General features: G+C 39.6%; 1 protein-coding gene across 1 annotated transcript in view; it reads right to left on the bottom strand.

Annotated features, from left to right (window-relative positions):
* The window catches only part of HACD2 (3-hydroxyacyl-CoA dehydratase 2), a 109,540-nt gene that overhangs the window by 17,506 nt on the left and 72,952 nt on the right, over nt 1–19,082 (bottom strand). The window lies entirely within an intron of this gene.

The raw sequence follows: 19,082 nt of genomic DNA, 5'->3' as shown, positions 1-19,082 counted from the left end.
CCTTGCAGCAGGCTGCCATATCGCTATGTTCTCACGGTGGAGAGGAAGGCGGAAGCTCTCTAGGGGCTCTCTTATAAGGGCACTAGTGCCCATGACCTCATCTCAACCTAACCACCTCCCACTCTGGCTAGTGAGGCTGAGTTGGTTAGAATATCTTCCAGTAAACTGAAAGGTTATGGGTTTGATCCCTTGTCAGGGCACATGCCCTTCCTTCTGCTCTCTACAATCAATCAATAAAAAAAAAAGTATAAGCCTAATCACCTCCCAAAGTCCCCATCTCCAAATATTATTACTTCAGGGCTCAGAAATTCCACACATGAACTTAAGGGGACACAATTCAGTCCACAACAATGTTCAAGATGAGGTGTCAGCAAACTTTTCCTGAAAAGGGCAAAATAGCATAAACTTTAGGCTATGTGTCATATACAGTCCTTGTAACATATTCTTCTTTGTTGTTTTTACACCCTTTAAAAATGTAAAAACTATTAAAAATTGCAGGCTAGATTGGGCTCACAGGCCAACCCCTGTTCTAGAACTGTTTGACCACCCCAACTTTCCTTTCCTGTTAACTCCACACACATCATTCCTCATCTCATCCTTCCTTTTGGTAGACACTGTGTGTGTGTGTGTGTGTGTGTGTGTGTGTGTTGGGTGTGTGTGTGTGTGTGTTGGGTGTGTGTGTGTGTTGGTTGCTGAGGTGGAAGAGTGGGTGTTGGGTGGGGGAGAGCAGTGTATCTATAACCAGTAGACACTGAACACAAGAAGTACTCCTACGAGAACATGTACAGGCAAGTTTTTCATGTTATGTGATCTTAACATCTTGGTGATCCTTTTGTTGTTTATGGTAAAATATACATAAAATTTATCACTGAACCATTTTTAAGGGTGTAATTAGGTGGCATTAAGTACATTCACCATGATGTGTAACCATCATCCCTATGCATTTCGAGAACTTTTTCATCATCCTAAACAAAACACACCCATTAACTAATATATCTACTTCTCCCTCCTTCTAGTCCCTGATAACTACTATTCTACTTCCAGTCTTTGAGAACTTGCTTATTCTAGGTATACCTCATTTAAGTGTAATCATACAATATGTGTGATTCTGTGTCTGGCTTACTTCATTTAGTATAATGCTTTCAAGGTTCATCCATGTTGTAGGTTTTATTAGAATTTCCTTTTTTTTTAAGGCTGAATAATAATATCCCATTGGATGTAAATACCAGATTTTGTTTATCCATCTAGCCATCCATCTCATGGGTATTCGGGTTGCTTCTACCTTTTGGCTAATGTGAATAATGCTATGAACATGGGTGTACAAAATCTGTTTCAGTACCTGTTTTCAATTCTTTTGGGCATATACCAAGAAGTGGAATTCCTAGATCATCCAGTAATTCTATGTTTAACTTATTGAGCAACTGCCAAACTGTTTTCCAGTGGCTGCGCCATTCTACATTTCTACCAACAGTAACAAGGGTTCCAGTCTCTCCACATCTTCACTACAACTTATTTTACTTTTTTTGGACAGTAACCATCTTCTGAGTACAAAGTGGCATTGTGGTTTTGATACACACTTCCCTAATGGTTAGTAATGTTGAGCATATTTTTATGTTCTTATTGGTCATTTGTATATCTTTTTTCTGAGATATTTCTATTTAAGTCCTCTGCCTATTTTTCATTGTTTTTTATAAATAATCTTTTTAATAATTATGGTGACAACAGCAGTAAAAATAATGATACCTAATAGTTACTGAACTCCTGATATATGTCAAGGACTTTATTTTCTTCATTGAATTCACATTTTACAGATGAGAAAAGAGAGGCTTGCAGAAGTTTGAACCCAGGTTGTATCCTGAAACTGGACAGTTCTAATTTTTCTTCTTGGTCTTCAGATCTTAAACACACACACACACACACACACACACACACACACACACACACACACCCCCCGCCCTCCCCACCTCCCCCCCACCCCGCTGTTTTGCAGAGAACACTTCTCTTGTGAAATCAAGAAACCTTCGAAATAACCCACATACAAGAACCTGGAGAACAGGTCCAGTAAATGTGATTATTTTCTGGTACCAGGAAAGCCATTAGTTCTCCAAAAAATGTGACCCATTTCTGAGGAGGGATCACTGAATTTGGAATCACTGAATTTGGGACACCAAAGGCACTGAGTGGAACTGGTTCACTGAAAAGGACTGAGTGAAGTATAAAAACTTACATACAGGTCATTGCTGTCCAGAGGCATATTTAATATGTCCATCAAATGACTTTTAGTTATTAATTGACTGACCCAAGATAGAATCCAACATAAGAACTTGGAACAAGTGATAATGAATTCCCTGAAGTTAATGTGAATCTTTTTCCTTGAGCCCTGCTTTACTAATAATCTTCATTGTATTTTTTTTGTTTTTTTAAGCCCTGTTTTATGTCCTGGGTTTAACTTATTGTCAAGACTCCTAAATATCTACCCCAAAGTTTGTTTCTCTTGTCTATCTTTGCTGTGCAGAAACTAAAATATAAAATAAATGATACCAAACTATATTACAAGGCCACTGTAATCAAAACAGTTTGGTACTGGCATAAGAATAGACACATAGATCAATGGAACAGAATAGAGAGCCCAGAAATAAACCTATGTCTCTATGGTCAATTAATATTTGACAAAGCGGGCAGGAACATAAAATGGAGTAAAAATAGCCTCTTCAATAAATGGTGTTCAGAAAACTGGACAGGTGCATGCAAAGAAATGAAACTAGATCACTAACTTACACCATACACCAGATTAAACTCAAAATGGATAAAAGACTTAAATATAAGTTGGGATACCATTAAAGTGCTAGTGGAAAACATAGGCAATAAAATTTTAGACATCCCACATAGCAATATTTTTGCCAATATGTCCCTTAGGGCAAGAGAAATAAAGGAAAAAAAACAAACCAATGGGGCTACATCAAATTAAAAAGCTTCTGCACAGCTAAAGAAGCCATCAGCAAAATGAAAAGGGAACTGACTGTATGCGAGAACATATTTACCATTATACAGTGGACAGCAGTTTAATCTCCAAAATACATAAAGAACTCATACGACTCAACAGCAGGAAGACAAACAATCCAGCTGAAAAATGGGCAACGGATCTGAATAGACACTTTTCCAACGAGGACATACAGATGATCCATAGGAATATGAAAGGATGCTCAACATCACTAGCCATCAGAGAGATACAAATTAAAACCACAATGAGATATGACCTCACACCTGTCACAATGGCCATCATTAATAAATCAGCAAATAACAAGTGCTGAAGAGAAAGTGGAGAAAAGGGAATCCTAGTACACTGTTGGTGGGAATGCAGCCTGGTGCAGCCACTATGCAAAACAGAATGGAATTTCCTCAGAAAATTAAAAAATGAAACTGCATATTGACCCAGCAACTCCACTGCTGGGAATGTACCCTAAGAATCCCAAAATACCAATTCTGAAGAACCTATGCACCCCAATGTTCCTAGCAGCGCAATTTACCGCAGCCAAGTGCTGGAAACAGCCTAAGTGCCCATCAAGAGATGAATGGATTAAAAAGCTATGGTACATCTACACAGTGGAATACTATACAGAAGAAAAAAAGGAACTTCTACCCTTTGCAATAACATGGATAGAACTGAAGAATAATTATACTAAGTGAAACGAGCCAGTTGTTTAAAGAAAAATACCATATAATCTCACCTATAAGAGGCCTTTAATGAACAAAATTAATGAACAAAATAGAAACACAGGCAAGGAATAGGCTGAAAGTGACTGGGGGGAGGAGGGGGATAATGGTGGAAAGATGGGGAAGGGACTAGTCAAAAAGCACCTTTGAAAGACCCATGGACATGGACAATGGTGTGGGGACTGACCATGGGAGCACAGGGTGGGCTGGACAGAGGAGGGCAAAGGGGGAAAAATTGGGACAACTGTAGTAGAGTAAACAAGAATTAAAAAAAGAAAAAAATGAAAACTCATAAACTCAAAGATATAAAAAAAATGGGAAAGAAAGAAAGAATACCTTACAGGACAAGTCTCTGGTTTTCCAGAGAAGCGACCATCCTGAACATCTCAAATTTGTCTTCGGGTAGGTGTTAAGATTCACCGAAGTGCCTTTTTCCCTCCCCCTCATGGAGAAGTCAGCACGGCAGCTGGAAGCTCAGTGAGGTAATGAGGAGAGTCGGGGAGCATGTGGGCCTGTGGGCTAGGAGGCCAAAGACACTGCGATGTGAGGGAAGGCCTGGAGGCTACCCACAGGTGAGTGTATCAGAGGCCTAGCAACTGAGGATGGGGAGGTGCGTGACATAGAGGTGACAGGTAGAAGAGATGGCTAGTGTGGCTGGGAAATCAGTTATGTGGAGTAAATAAGTGAAATGAGCAAATAAACCAATATATTTTTAAGACTGGACTTCTTGCTGTTGGGAGACGGTATCTACAAACATGGAAGGGAGAATGCTGAGGTGCTGGATGGTGACTGGAGGACTGGTATAAACTCATGATTATCTATACACACAGATACAGAAATACTTTTAGATGTCATGTGTATGAGCACATGTGTATGTATATGCACATGTGTGTAGTACACACATATACATATATGTATATCCTAGTTTTCTCTACTGAGAACAAGCAGCAATAATATTTCAGTAGCAAGGAGCACCTCAATTGCCCAGATATTGGTTCCTAGATGCCATCCTCAACCGAAAGAAACCAGCCTCCGGGGCAAAATGCCTGATTCCAGGGCTGGAGCACGGCAAGTACAATGAGAGTCTGGAAACCTTTTTTGTCAGAAAGTAAGCAAATATTCAACAAATGCTGGAGACAAGTCAAAAGGACAAGGAGAAAGGCCTCCCACTGGCCAAATCATAAACAATCTTAGCATCAAAGTAAATCATAACCCACTGGATTATATAAAAATTAACAAGTCCAAATTGATATAAATAAAATAAATAAATGAGAGAAAGGGAAAGCTATTCTTTTTTTTTTTTAAGAAAAAGATTTTATTTATCTTTAGTGAGAGGGGAAGGGAGAAAGAGAGAGAAAGAGAGAGAAAGATCAATGTGTGAGAGATACACTGATTGGTTGCCTCTTGCATGCCCCCAACTGGGGACCTGGCCTGCAACCCAGGCATGTGCCCTGACTGGGTATCAAACTGGTGAATTTTTGGTTCACAGGCCAGCACTTAATCCACAGTCACACCCGCCAGGGAAGGAAAGCTATTCTTTATAGCAGGATACCAACTGATACGTGTAAAAGGAATGACGGAAATAACCACCATGTGTCATTCCCACAAAATACAATCATCAAAAAGAGAAAAACGGTGACCTGAAGGCGGATAAAGCTGGCAGACACAACTGGGAGCAGGTTATCAGGGTCAACATTACCAGGGGTAGGTGAGTGGCCATGGCACTGCCACCCGATGTGCCGCCCTGAGAGGAGCGGGACACCACTTCCGTGGTGTTCCTGCCAAGAGTGCATGGCTTCAACTAGTTACGAGGGAACACTGGATGGATCTAGGTTGAGGATCACTCTACAGAAATTAAGGCCTTTACTCTTTAAAACTGTCAAGGACATGAGAGACAGAGCGACGCTAAGAAGCTCTTCCAGAAGGATGGGTCTGAAGAGACCTGACAGCTGAATGTAACACATATGTGGCAGGAATACCACAGCAACCATGTTGCTCCTTTCCCCTAGTGCTCACTGTAATATCTGGAATAGGGAAGATACTTAGTAAGTATTTGCTATTCTGAAAAGAAAATAAAAAAGACTTTGTTTGGATAGTTAGAAAAATCTGAATGGGGGCCTGTTGTATCAATGCTGGCTTCCTGCCTGGAGGCGAGCGTCTGAGACATGCACGTAAGTGTCCAGGGTGACGGGACATCAAGCACAGCTTGCTCTCCAGGTTCAGAACAAGACGAATGATAATCGGTGTATAAATGCGGAAGAGTAGGCCACAGGACAAAGGCAGTAACATGCCTATAGTGAGGGAACCTGAGTGAAGGGAATATGAGAGGTTTTTGTATTGTTCTGGTGACTTTTCTGTCCATTTGAACTTATTTCAAAAAATCATTTAGGTACTACTAAGCATCCACTCTGCAGGCAAACATAGCCATCGTTTTGTTTCTAGATGTATTGTTTTTGATGTGAAATCTTCAAAACTCTTGGAAGAGCCAGGCAAAATAACCCAAAAAAGGCATAGGACATTTATAACAAAACATATAAAGAAGAACGTATTAAGAGAGGGTAACTTGAAAAGGAATAACAGATTCAATGCTGACCCTCAATTTGTATCAACATTACTATTATCTTAGACAGTAAATAGTACCCTGACAGAAGGTCCATTAAACTGCTTTGAAGAGGGATTAGCTTAGTTACAAGGCAAAATCAAATTTTTAATAAATGTTTTAGATTAAGGTAATAATTATTAAGATAATAATAAATCCCATTAGCAGGGCTAATAATTCCTTAAGTATGATAAAAGTAATTATGTGTAAATTTTCACCTGCTAACTGTAAAACTATTTTAATAAGTACAAAAAACATTCATTTCTACATGAAAAATCAATTATATCTGTTTTAAACCTGGGGACATAGAAAAGAATTCAGCATCATTGTATAGAAATTTGTCACTAAATTTTTTTTGGAAAGATTAGGTGACATCACAGCTAATATGTAGCTCCCACTGACTGAGCACTTACCAAGTGCCAGGTACTGTTCTAAGTGCTTTATACATATTAACGTGCTGAGTCCCCAAGACCCTCCCCGCCTCCCTCCATGAGGGAAAACTGGAACAATTCCTTAGGAACTGCAGCAGGCTAGTGAGGTCCCTCAACTGGGGCAGCTGAGGTGTGACGCGTGGTCCCAGCACCCTGTCCTTCCTCTGCCCTACCAGTTATCCCACTATGTAGCACTGCTGTCTGTTTTTGTTCCTGCGCGATGCTAGATGTTCTGTGAGGGCAGCACACATGAATTTCCTTTTTTAACGTGTCCTAATGCTTAGCACAATACCCAGAGCATAGATAATACCAAATAGACATATGTTGAGAGAACAAGAATGGATCAATGGATACATAGTGGCCCATCTGCAGTCTGAGCCATGGCTGGAACAGTCTTGGGTGAGATGGCCACCTCCCCAGTGAGAGTGAGGCCGGGGATCTCAGAGCTGATGCCCGTTGTGATTTCATTTGAGGGCTTGGGCTGGAGGGCAGGACAATTCTGACCACAATCCTGGCCCTTCCTATAATTTTATTAAGCTTTTTGAACAAAAATGTAACTCATCTATTTCTCTTCTTAAAAGCAATTTCATCCTTGATAAGAAAGAAGTTGAAATGTAACAAATATTGACATGTGGTGTTTTTTAAAAAAGGATGTTTGGATCAGTATTAGTCTTTCCACATGACAATTCATGATTAATATTTATTAAAAATCCATGACAGGGTAGATGGAGACCAAACCAGAAAATACTATTCCTTTTTTATGGAAAATGTGAGTTACACTTAAAAAAAAAGATTTTATTTATTTTTAGAGAGGGGAAAGGAGGGAGATAGAGAGGGAGAGACACATCAATGTGTGGTTGCCTCTCGTGTGCCCCCTACTAGGAATCTGGCCCACAACCCAGGCATGTGCTCTAGACTGGGAATTGAACCAGCGACCATTTGGTTCTCAGGCCAGCACTCAATCCAGTGAGCCACACCAGCCAGGGCAGTTACACATTTTTAAGGAGAGAAAAATGTACATCTACATAGGTTTTTAAAAAATCTACAATGACAAAGAAAACTGGCTTTAAAATTCTATTTTAACACAATAACTAAGGACAATTTTTTGACCTAGTTAAATGTTTTGGCTTACCAAAACAACTCTCGGTCCTGAAATCAACTTTTCTGAACATGCAATGAGAAAAATGTATAAGCATGCAATCTGCAAACAATACTCAATCAATTCTGCATTTATGACAAAGTCAGACATGCAGACCCAAATGCTAAAATGTTCCCATTAGTCCAACTTTAATGTATCCAGACCATGTCCTGGAAAACAAGAAGTTAGGGTGGAAGGTTCCTCAACAAGCCTAGCTAGTTAATGCAACTCACCTTTCCTACCATCAGTGCGACTTCCAGGCTACATGTTCTGAGGCAAGGTTCTTTCTCTCCCTGAGTCTCAGCTTTCTCCACAGACTCAAGGGAGGACAAGCATGGCTTTTGCAGGCTTAGGAAAATGAATGAAGTGCTTAGCAAAGTGCTAGCCATTTAATAAATGGCAGTTATTCCATGAGAAGAAAAATTCAATTCAACAAATATTTATTAAATTCCTACCATTTATGCTAGCCATTGCTTTGACACAATACAGGCTGCTGGCTGTCTCTTTGGCTTAAATAGCAAGACAATGACTTGTTTTGCTTTTTGTTATTTAAGAGTTGCCATCACTCCCTCTTCTAGAAGGTTAATATACTTCTACCAGCTTCAGGCTGTCTATGAATCTCACCAGCTGCTAGCCTTTCCCAATATTCTTCCTGAGTTCTGTTTGATGATCTCACCTCCAAAGAGCATGTTATTGACTGAAAAGTTTTCATGCAACTATTTCCTTCAATGCAACTCAAACATGGAGATCTTACCAGAATGAAATCATATTTAGTCCCAGCCTTCATCATATTATTTAATCCAGTCTAGGATCACAGTAATAGGTTACGGTGGCCCCATCGGGAGGACTGGGCACACTCGCCCCACAGTTTGTGCTCCCAAACCTCCAAATACAGTATCACAATGTGTCCACCCAACATTCTAGAGGGTAGAGGATGGCTCATAAATGTAACTAACATGTCAAAAGGACATGAAAATGGCCACATATATGTGAAACATCATGGTTCTTTCTTTTCTATTAAGACAGGTTAATAATTGCAAAAATTCTAGTAAGACAGAAAATAATAACAAAGGCTATGTATACCATCTCCTGGAAAAGAAATATTAACACAGTGGCCCAAGGTCCTGGACCACTGATGTTCTCTTTGGGCACATACAGTGCTTTAAAAATATTTGATCCCATTTTTAAAATTGGGAGAGTCCACATTTTTTAAAAAACCATCTGGATTTCTGCCTTTTCTTTAAAAACTTCAGACTGCATAGCCCTGGGTCCATTCAGCACTTGCTGGCTCTTGTGCAATGGCGCATGCACCCTCTAGTCACTGTTTTTCCTGAACTTTTAAAACCCGTCTGTGCAACAGATACCTGTTGCCAGTTGATGACCTCTGCTATAGATGGCAAAGTACTGCACAAATGTAACATCTGAAAAACTCACGTTTGAAAACCTGTAAAATATTATTTTAAAAATTTGGTTAGTTTGATTAGTCCTTACACGTGAGGCTTTGAACATACTTTTCTTTGAGGCAATGACCTCAACAAAAGATTACTTAAACTTGATCTAACAAGACAGCACCAATGCTGAAGGCAAAAGAGAAGCACAATTTTCAAGTTTTTGGTTATTCTGGTCATTTTTTTGCCAGGGAAAAATAGAGTAAAAGGGAGAAGATGCCAAAACTCATCCTGTTAAAAGCAAACGTTTATGGTAGCAATCTGAAGAAAACAAAAGTCTTTAAGGCATCAAGCTTAATAATTAGTTATTCCCCCCTCTAAAATGCAAAGCTCACTCTCAGCATGCACCCACACGGGGACATCAAGTCACATCTTACACATTCCCGAATGGCACCGGGGTTTCACTTCAGACTCGAAAAGGGTCCTCTCTCTGGAAAATGCAGACAACTTAGTAACATACTTCATTTCATCCATGATGCATCACAAGTTGTAATGAGAGCTTCCTGACTATATAGGGCTTCTTGATATGGGTAAGTAAAAAAGGTTAGTGAACCCTCTTCCTGGAAAAAACTGAAATATGCTTTATATATATTGCATAGGAGAAGGGAAAACATGATGATTTCTCCAAGATTCCCAAAGAGACCAGTTACCTGCTGTAATCACTGTACAGACCAACTGTTGGGAAGGTAGATATACTAGTACTCTTGTCCATTTATGTATTTTTAATTCAACTGTTTGATACTCCATATTCATGCTTAAAAATAAAGTCATATTTAAAAAGCTACAGTATATAAAGGACCAATTTGGCAAAGGAACAGGTAATTTAAGAGACAGTTCCTCCTGCCACATATTGCACGTTTTCAAATATTAATCAATGCTTTAAAAATGCCACTGATGGTACTGTGGGGCACACCTGTTTATAAGCAATTTATAGGTAATGATCTTTAACTTTCTTTGACTTTGCTGACATGTGTTAGCAATGCTCATGAGGCACGCCAATCATCTCACTTTTACAGTGTGAAATGAGAATCTTTGAGCTCGTCAGGATAGTAACATTGAATAGGCATCTTTTAACCGATGAGCGAGAAAAGGGCTGTGAAACAGTTTTCTGCAAGGGCAAACCTGGGGACACGTTATCACGGTGAGCCCACTGCAGAGGCCAAGCTGGAGGCCTCTGAAAGGTGGCGCCGTGCGGCCTGCGGCCTCCCCAGCTAATCGGCTGCCACCACTGCGGACGGCCCTGCCATCCACACTGTCTCCCACACTTGAAATTAGGATTTTTAAAACAATATAGGCTACTAAAAACATCCTCAGATTTAGAGAACACAGCATACCATATAAATTTGCTTTGACCTTCTGATTTCTTTCTTTCTTTTTTAAAAGATTTTATTTATTTTTAGAGAGAAGGATGAAGAAAGACAGGGAGAGAAACATCACTGCACGGGAGAAGTGAGCGAGAAACATCTCACATGTCCCCAACCAGGGACCTGGCCCCCAGCCCAGGCACATGCCCTGACGAGGAATCGAACCAGTAACCTTTTGGTTCGCAGGCCGACGCTTAATGTACTGAGCCACACCAGCCAGGGCAACCTTTTGATTTCTTAAATAATCATACAGTCGTGTATATATATGAGATAAAATATGTGAAAATACTTAATTGACTCAATCAAGAGAATGGTAAATATTACACTGAACACTAAACATCTACAGCTGCTCTGCCCAACAGGGTAACCTTCAATCACATGATGCTATTTAAAATAAAATAAATTAAATTAAAATGCAGTTCCTCAGTCACACTAACCTCATTTCAGGGGTTCAACACATGTTCACATATAGCAAGTAGGTACTCTACTGAACAGCACAGACGGAGAATATTTCTACCATTGGGGAAAGTCCTACTGGACAGTGCTGGGAGACGGAACACCAATTTAGAAAAATTTGGTAAGCAACACGTTTCATCACTACATAGTACCAAAAAGTTATTATTGTTTGTTTGGCTTGAAATAAATGGTCTAAATAAGCATGTTCATTCATTTCAACTTCAAACCATGGATAAAAACTGATTCGAATGCCAGAATTCACTACTGGTAACTCACCACTGACAACACAACCCGATAGCACCCGTTCTGTGAAACAGAGCTCTGTCCTCCACCCCCGACCCTTTGTTATTCTTGAATTCAAGCTGATGACATAGAATAAAGTGGAAACCACTTAGGCTCCCAGCCTGCCATTCTCATGTGCTCACCTGGGAATCTATTCCACATCCCAGGTAACCATTTTTTTTCTTCCTTCACTCTCATTCCTTTTCTGTGACAGTTTCTGAATGCCGAAAGTCAAGCATCTTCGTTAATCTCAGGACTGCAAGCAACAAGATCTGGCTCTCAACAGGTTTCCTACTATTTGTAAGTAGTAGCAATACATAAAGATACTACCTGATGGCACGGAAACATCTTATACTTGAAGATGATGTGTTCCAACGAGAAACTTCTTTGTCAGAAATTTCATTAAAAAAAATAGGAGTCATGTAGGGAGACCCCACTGATGCATTTAGAACATTAATTAAATGAGGGGGCAGCACAGTATTTAAAAAGACTAATTGGGCTGTAAAATGCACTGGAAAACCTAAGATCTGGAAGTTCTGGGGTAAAGGGAACAGAAGCCAATAATGCTCAAGCCTGAACATACCAGGCAGCTACCAGGACATTCTAGAATGGGGTAGGCTGGGCAGATCTGCTTTGGCCCCCCGTCCTGACAAGACTCCCCCAAATGAAGAGAACTGTGCAGTGCTCCAGGGAGTCTGTTGAGTGTAACTGCTCTCTCATAGCAGGACTGACAACAGGAATGGTGGACGTTAGATTTTGCCGTTGGGGTGAGAGAGCAAAACAAAAGGCCCTAAGAGGCTTTAGGGAGGGGTATTTGTGGGGCAGAGTCATGCCCAGGAGCAGCACCCAGAGGAGACAAAGGTTAACATTAAAGGCAAATGAAACTAATTTCCTGATTTTGTGGAGGAACCTGGTCAACTCCAGGGTGGGGAAAAGCTAGGTTTACAGTTGTTTGTATGGAAAATAACACAATAATCAATAAATAACAGTACAAGAATAAACTGTTTCACATACTCACAGCTGTAAACCTACTTTTGTCACACCCTGTATTACATGACAAAGGGCGATCTGTAGGAAGTGGTGGCAACGCTGGCTTGCGTCGTTTAAGATGTGTGTTTTTTGTTTTTTTACATAACTGACTTAATTACCAAAGAACAGGAGCATCAGAGTATAATATATTTTGAACAAATGAATTCCAGTGGAGTTTCTCAAGGGCTACAAAAGAACTAGGACAACGGGAGCTGGATGCAACATGCTATGTCGGAAGTGAACCTACAATGACGTAAAAAGATCTAAATATTTTTCAATATTTTGAAATAAACTCTTTATATACAACTCAAGAACATGTTGGAAAGGGACAGACAGAAACACAGTAAGATAAAAGTAGATAATCTGATTTTGCCAAAATCACCCATGCAAAAGATAGGCAATGACAAAATAAACGATCTAGCTATGAGGAAAATAACTATCTTTAAGTGTCCATGGAAAGTGACATTAAAGTGCTGCAGCATTTGCCTAGGAGTTGTCTCAAGTTTGATAGTGTCCAATTAACAATCAAATAATAATGTTTTCTACCTTTAGAAGAGATGCTAGTTTTAAAAGTGAAGGTGATGTAGGAGACCCCACCTACAGAAATATTTAAAATAGAAAGTAAGGGAATAAATGGAATAAAGAAGAGAATTTTAAACATTCAGCATTCAATAGGGCCAAGAGATACTGAATGTATGCCAGTGGCCTTTGCCACCTGAGCTGGAATGTCACTGTGGAAAGGGCAGTGGGAGAGAAGACCTCCGGTCCAAGCACAATACCTGCGGAGGGACGATGTGCCCCAGACACAATGCTTCAGCTCCTCATCTGGTTGATGAGGATAAGATACCCTTCCTGTTTCAATGAAATGCCCTGTTCATGGATACTCATTAGGGATGAGCATGTGCAGCCACAGGAAATACACTAACAAGGAAAGCAACCTCAGGAGGACACAAAAGCACAAGCACGCTGTGAGCCCAGTTGGAGGACCCAAAAAGCCTGTAATGCAGCCAAAACAGGAACAGGAGTGTGAGTTAGGATATGACTTTGCTTAGTATTTTAGCTTTCACAAGAGTGAAAAAGAAGAGGAGAGGAAGAAGAGAAAAGAAGTGTTCCGCTTATGAAGGAAGTAGCATTCCTCCTGACGTGAAACTGCTTTTTATGGGATTTCAGAAGCTGCTTGCCAAAAAAATTACGTGCTAGAGACCTTGGTTTCTAAATACTGCTGTTGTGTTTTCAATATATTTTCTCACTTACTCTTCACAAAATACTCTGTGACATAAGTAGGACAGATACTAGTATTAACACTTTACAGATGAGAAAAGCAAGACTCAGGAAGCTAAAGTGCTGTCCTAAAATAAGTGTCAAAATGAACACTTACAAACTCCTCACATTAAGTTACGGATACTAAACCTTCATGTTCTAGAATACTGAGTTTGAATTACGTAGAACGTAATTAAATTGTCCAAGGAAGGTAACATTCCTGGAGAAGTCCCAGGAAGAGAGATGTTTGCACAGTATTTCCTCATGTGGAAATCATCTGCTAAACAACCTACCTGTTGGCTTTGGCCAGACAACAGGAAGCACATGCTCAGGACAGAGCTCTTCTCAGCAACCAACCCCCAAAAGTGAAGCAACTAGACCCCTATGCCTCTCTCTTATAATGAAAGTTAGCTTTGCTCTTCAATGTCATGGTTTCAGATCTTCCTCTGCCTTCACGGTGGGTCCCTCAAGCTTCCTCTTACATGCACATGAGCCCCAGGTCAGCAGACACGAGATTTTGGAGAAGGCACAAGAAAATACTTAGTACCTTTACTTAGCAGTGAAGGGACCTTGAAGGCTTTTGTTCTTCAAGAATGAAACTATGGCTCTTGGACTTAGAAAGAGATGGTAAGATTTGCTTAGGATTCAAATAAATTAAGTAGAAATGTGAAGTAAAGCCGAGAAAAGAGTAAGGTCAAATAAAAGCTTCAGCACAACATAAGGTATGTTAGAGCATTCTCAAACCTTAGAATTCATAAAATTATCTGATAATAACAATGCCTAATAACAATGATGATTCTCTGGCTCCACTCCCAAGTGTGGGCGGGATCTGGAATGTGCATTTTTAATAAGTTTTCTGGGTAGTTCTGTTCCAAATAGTCCATAAACCCCAATATGAAAAACAGTCTTTGAACTTTCATGGAAAACGGCCAATTAATTGCAGGAATTCATCACAGAGCCACTTGAGCACTAAAAAAACAGAGAAGCAAATAGGCAAAATGTTGCTGACAAGCACCCAAGGGCCAAATGATGTGCATATTTCATGTATAAATGATCTGACTGGAGAATCATATCTTAATATGCATGTAGCATGAGAAAACTGTTGAAGAGGAAAGGTGCTTCTGAATCTGAAATGGGGTGCTCATCTCCATACAAATGAAGCATGTCTAGCATGTGAAAATAAGGGTGTGTTTAAGTCCCATTTATAAAAGGTGAGCAGGAAACAGCCACTTATTGGGCGTGTGACAGTCACTTTGCCTCTCTATCTCCAAACTCTAGATGGAGGAGACTACAACTGACCTCAAGGACAGTTTTTAAGAGTAAATGATAATATTATATTTTAATAAAGCTCTCTGTAAACTATAATGCATCAGATAAACAAAAACCAGTATAATAATAAACTATTGGAGGTTACTAATTTTCTTAAACACTGGTTACAAGCTTTTAGTAAGCACCTTGCTGAGAAGTGGGCAAGAATGGCAGATTAAGTGTCATGAAGTAGCATGCCAAAAAGAAGTGGGAAACAGCTGACTGGGGAAATCAGGAGCACTCACAGAACATTCCAGAGCAATATGGGAAAACACCCATTTTTCCAATAGTGGTAAAGGGAGAGAAAGGAGTGAAGGCTCAAGATTCCAAGGTATAGTTTTATTTTATGTAAATCAACCCTAGTAAAGTATAGATACACTTGGGCTAAAGCCAGAGGGAGAGTTTAGCAACTTCTTTCTCAACTACTGCCCATGGAGGTGACCAGGGACTTCTGTCTTACACTAAGAACTCAGGAGAGAATTTGGAGTAGCTTCTTCAAAGAGGGCTGGGCCAGGAAAAGGGACAATGGCCTACTTATGTGCCCATGGATCTAGGGCTCAGTTTAGCTACTTTTGGACAAGGAAAAATATGTGAACTTATCTGTTTTTGAAGTGGCGGGGGCAGGGGGTGTTGGATGGCAGTGAAAGATGGAAGGTGGTATTTCCCACTGCAGTTCACTTTGAAAAATGACAATCCTGTTTTACTTCAACATGAAGAAAAAGAACAGACTCAAAGAGGCGGTGAGAGCACGGATGCCTGGGAAGGCCAGACATAGCAGCTGGAGTGGCCAGCTTGGCTAAGTGGTGAGAAGGAACCAGTTCAGGTCGGGGAGACAGGTGGGAAAATTGGAAACAAAAGAGGTCAGCTAGAACTGCTGACGCTCTCCTGTATCTCCCCCCAGCCTAAACTTGTTTTTGTCAGGAGCTTTACTTCACGCGCGCACGCGTGTGCGTGTGTGTGTAATCTTTAAACGGGAAAAATGTTATGTTAGATCAGGAGAAAGCTTTTGAACATAGAGACCACATTTTTTCCTTTAATATGCTGCCAATCAAGGTGTCACAGTAGCTGATGGGTGGGTCCTTATATGTCATAAAGAAAATCATCTGATCACCTTTTAGTTCTACAGTGTACACGGTGACATTTATGGGGCAGAAAATTAAAATGACAAGTGAGGAGGGCCTATTTAAAGGAAATACACCTCCACTATGAAAAAAGTAGTACCCAGTCATCAAAAGTATATGAGCTATACCTTGGCACATCATGTACAATTATAGGATAACAAGGAATGAGCATGGAAAATATGAGCTGCTCAGAGGGGATTGAGCAAGAGTCCAAATCCAAATGTAATGCTGGGAACACGAAGAGTTCTTGTCCACTTTAGGAGGGACTGTGATATAAAAAGAAACTGAGAATGAGAGTAGTATGAAAAGAATTTGAACATTACTATGAGAAAATGAAATATATTTTAGAGAGAGAGAGAGAGAGAGAGAGAGAGAGAGAGAGAAACACATTGATTTTTGTTGTTCCATGTATTATGCATTCATTGGTTGATTCTTGCATGTGCCCTGACTGGGGATCAAACTTGCAACCTTGGAATATCCAGATGATGCTCTAATCAACTGAGCTACTCAGCCAGGGGAAAAGATATATTTTATTAAGCAGCTGTTTCTAAGGTCAATTTCCTTATGCATTAGTTATGTGGTTCCCACCATTAAAATAAACATAGCTGAATATAAGGAAAATAAAGATATTTTAAATACATTTCAGGGAAAAAAAGAACGGAAATAAGTAGAGAAGTCATGTGTAATATTGTATAGAACAAACTGAATTATAGTTAATATGAAACTCTAACACAGGAAAATAGCATTTCACTAAGAGAAGGGGCAAGGAACAGGTGATAGACAGCAGATGGCCCCTGAAATGCCACAGAAACAGGCTTTTCAAGTTTCCTGTCCATGACTTAGGGTAGGGTGCTATAAGCAAAATGATGAATGAGTTCTGTCCCAAGAAAAGGGAAATGAGGAGAAAAGGACCTTGATCCTGAAAAAGACTGAATCCTACTTACATATGAATGAAGTCAACTGGTCAGTAGGGTGTATGTAAAAGTGGTAGAAAGGCAATGAAATTTACTGTATCACATTCTTAAGAAAACAATTAATAATAGTATAAACTGGTTAAGTTTGGTTACAGAGAAATAACTTTGAATATGAAAATGTAACACGTATGTAACCTAAATTATTGCAAAGCTCAAATAGACACCATCTATCAGGCAGCGTGGTTACTGAGGTCAATGGCCAACTCCAAGTATCTGTAATCCAGAGATATTTAATAGTTTTTTAAGCCAAGCAGTCTTAATGATCTGCTCAGGAAATCCTGGCAAATGTTGCTAACAGTAATATGGATAGCGGAATTGCTTGACTTGAATTGTAAGCATTTATTTACTTGCTCTCTGGAGTGCCAGAGGGCCAATAAGCAAAAGTGGTCACTGAAGCAGAAGAGAGTGGAAGCAGGGGCCATGAATAATCCATCAGCCGGAACATGAGCACCTGCACAATTAACAACTGACTGTACTGGCAAAGCGATTAAACACTCCATAGTTGACAGTACTCTGTATTCACATACCTGACATTTAATTATTGAACACACACAATTACCTATTTAAGAATGTAAATGAGTTACTGTTAGAAATAGGACACTTGAGACTATTGGGAAGTTAAAACTATCAGTTAGTTTTAAAGTAAAAAGGAAATAGCATATACAAGAAAGTAAGGGAGCAAGAAATATAGGTTAAAATGATGATTTGTATAAAGAGGTTACATGGTACAAGTACAGGAACTTTTTCTTACACCATAAACAAAAGTGAGAACAAAGGGCAATATGCTACATTTGGATTTATTTGCCTGTTTTTTCTTTTAACCTTATTTTTTTAAAGAAATGTGACCACTCAAAAAAAAAAAAAGTATGTGATTGTTTTACATTCTCCCTGCACAGAAAGTTCAGACACCTTCAAGGAATGAGAGGAGGGAAAAAAAAAAAATCCCATGCAGCTGCAAATTCCATATGAATTTAACAAAAAGAACAACTTAGTTTAATCAATTCTGGTTAAAAACTCATTAGCTATGTGCACTTTTCTGTTATCTATATCATACTCCAATAAAAAGTTAGAAAAACTCGTTAGTTGAAATACAAATGAAACTGTCAAAATAAATCCCCAAAATCAAAATGTTTGACAGAGATTTCAGAAGAAGAGAGAGCAAAAACCCCCCAAACCACCAGAATAATGCTAATGGATACATTTCATAAGCCCCAAAGAATCCAGCAATGCTGGTGATAGGTTTTTGGGACTGAAAAATGAATTGGTGGTTACAGATACTTTACCTCACGGTGACATTAGCAAGAAATAAATGACTTTTAAAAAGCAAAACAAAAAAAATAGCCCAAAAAATCATATAGGAAAACAACCCCTATCCCCAATACTAGAACGGAAAGCGTAGTTGTGACTTTGCACCTACGGTAAGGATGGCTCTCCCCTCCCTGGCTCTCCCCTCCCGGCCTGCCTGGGTATCTACCGCCCAGGCCCCCAGCAGAGAGCATTCACCTCTCGGGTTCTCTAGATTCAACACTTTCGGGGAATTCCATTAGCCCTGGTGGGCTGAGTGGAAACAACTTTGTTTCTCCTGGTCCTAAAAAGATCAGACTATTATGTACATAGAACATTTTGAGGGTTGCCAGAGGGTGGGGGTGTTGGGTGAAAAAGATGCAGGCATTAGGAAGTACAAACTGGTAGTTACAGAATAATCATGGGGATATAAAGTACAGCATAGGGAATATAGTCAATGACATTGTAATAACTATGTCTGGTGCCAGATGGGTACTAGATTTATTGGGGTGATCACTTAATAAGTTATATAATGTCTAATCACTGGAGTGTACACCTGAAACTAATATTAATTGAAAACATAAAAAAAATTATTTTAAAAAAGATGACTGTTCTGGGAATGAATTAACATCCCCTACTTTCACAAGAGTCCCACTATAAGGATGCAGTTGTCC

This window comes from Pteronotus mesoamericanus, unplaced genomic scaffold, assembly GCF_021234165.1.
Source record: "Pteronotus mesoamericanus isolate MK-2021 breed Mesoamerican mustached bat unplaced genomic scaffold, CSHL_Meso_final contig_27, whole genome shotgun sequence".
Taxonomy (NCBI): Eukaryota; Metazoa; Chordata; class Mammalia; order Chiroptera; family Mormoopidae; genus Pteronotus; species Pteronotus mesoamericanus.
The sequence above is the reverse complement of the archived record's forward strand: the minus strand, read 5'-3'. Positions and strand labels throughout refer to the sequence as shown.